Here is a 2500-nt window from a genome sequence, read left to right on the forward strand (position 1 = left end):
TATTCTGGGTGCCCCTGGGTGGGCTAAGGTTACTAACCTCCTCTTGGAGGCCAAACTCTTTCCCCTGGACACCCGGATTGATCAGATGGCGGCCCAGTTCCTTGCCAATGTCCTATAGTCCCCGCCGGACCCGCAGCTAAGACAGTGAGTGCAGCGTCGACTTGCACAGAACCAAGAGCTCTTTGCTAACAACACCTGACTGCCTCACACAACCAGAGTGCTGAAACGCTTTGAGCTCAAAGAGAGACTACTGGTTAAGGGCATGGACCTCCCCCACCCTGACTATGTCACATCCCCGCCGTGGGCACGATCCTTGATAGAGTTTTCTGTCATGAGCCTGTCAAGAAGAAAGACACAGTACTCACCGCCTCTATTGAAGGCTGAGGCGGAGAGGAACATTACAGTAATCACGCCGCTGAATAGTAAAACCTACTTCACGGATGGTTCTGTAGACCCCATCACCCGCACTGCAGGCGCCGGTTTTGCAGCAATGGGCATAGAGACAGCTATGCCTCCTCGCTCCAGGCAGAGGCAGTAGCTATTATGGGAGCCCTAGCCCATGCAGCCCAGACGGATGGGCATGTTGTCATACATACAGATTCTAGGGCCGCCATTGACAGCCTGCAACAAAGCACGCCCCTTGATAACGTTTATCTTCTTACCACGATTCTCACCATTGCTCAGAGAATCCTGGATCAGGGAAGACGCATCCTCATCGACTGGATTCCGAGCCATGTTGGTATTAAAGGGAACGACTTAGCCGACAGGTTGGCAGAGGAAGGCAGGAAGAAACCCTTGAGTGATCTTGTGGTACATCCTAGCCGGGAACTGCTAAGGCCTAAAACGATGGTTGCAGGGCAGGTCGGTGCCCTGCAGCGACATAGAGAGGAAGCGAGAACCTCTCTCTCGGCCAGCTGGTACTCAGACGCCACAGGCTATGAGTTGCTGATACTCTCTCCTACAATATCAAGGTGTGCTGAAGTCAGCCTCCACAGAACTTCCAAAAATATAGTTTTAAAAGATACGCAATATCAATGCACAAAAGAAAATCAGCAAGTTGTAATTATTTACAGGGTCAATTTAAGGGCTTTATCCACCATTCCCTCCCTTCCCTATTTTTTTTTTTTTTTTTTTTTTGATGGGGGAAAAAACCCTTTAACAATTGAAAAGAGGCTTTTAGGGCTTATGGGAGAAAGTTTACTAACTAAAATATATCAAGATATATCACCAAAACTGCCAAACATTACAGTATATGAGCACTTATAAGGGTGCTTGATTTCCTAAATTCAGACACTTTACATCAGTTGTGATATAAGTTTTCTTTAAATAATTTCACATCATCTATATGCCATACCTGATGAAGCCAGTGATACACGATTCTTTTTATGACATTTCATGACTTGTTCCTGCTCAAAAGGGTTTACGATATTGTTTTACTGGAAAATACAAGGTGATGATGGTGACGTTAATGATAATGATAATGATAATGATGATGGTGATAGTGACAGTGATGATAGTAATAATGAAGATGGTGACAATGATAGTATGGGGACAATAATGATGATGGTGACGGTGATAGTAATGGTGAAGGTGAAGAGGAAAAGGAGGAAGAGGACAACAACCAAGATTTAGTTTACATCTTAAAAGGACGATGATAACGTGATTAGTAATAAAGGTTATGATAATAATTATGATGAACAAAAATAAGGAAAAGAAAAAAATAACAATGATGATAAGAAGAAAAAGAGGAAGAATAAGGATGCTAATTATAATATCACTATAATCATTAGATATGATAATGATTATAATAATAATGATAATTATCACCATTATTATTAATATTGTTATTATTATTATTAACAATAGTACACTACTTCACTCAATTTGTCCAAATATACGAGTATGTGAAATTACAGCTGATGATATGATTACTAATTTCAGTACGTATTTCACCATAACATCATCTAGGTAAGGATGAAAGAAACCATGTGCTGAAACTCTACCTCTTCCAAGATTTTGGTGGATATTAAATAGTCAGTCAAATTACTTTGTAATAAAAATGTATCATATATAATCAGGAAGGAAGTACTATTCTCGACACTTGATTCAGTGATACCTATCACATGTTCTTATAAAAGCATTTTTTTTTTTTTTCTTTTTTTTTTCTTCTTTACTAACATAAATCACTATTGACCCTGTTACCATTTTCATCAGTGCATTTACAAAGTTTGATTTTGCTCTCATACTGACAAACTATAGATGTGATGATAAACCATAATTAACCCTTTGACAACGGTGCGTCACACCCGTGTGACACAGCTAAATGCCAAATGACGGGGTGACACACCAGTTTGACGTTCCTGATGCAATATTGCATAGGCCCGGCATAGGGGGTTTCCACTCATCGCTGTCCTGTCAGGATTGGGTTAATGGTTTATGGTGTTTTTCTTATTTCTTTAGTAAACATGATCCCAACTGTATTCAAATTAGTGTAGGTTAC

The sequence above is a fragment of the Penaeus japonicus genome, unplaced genomic scaffold (assembly GCF_977035675.1).
Source record: "Penaeus japonicus unplaced genomic scaffold, GWHDUDI00000001_assembly GWHDUDI00000033, whole genome shotgun sequence".
Classification (NCBI taxonomy): domain Eukaryota; kingdom Metazoa; phylum Arthropoda; class Malacostraca; order Decapoda; family Penaeidae; genus Penaeus; species Penaeus japonicus.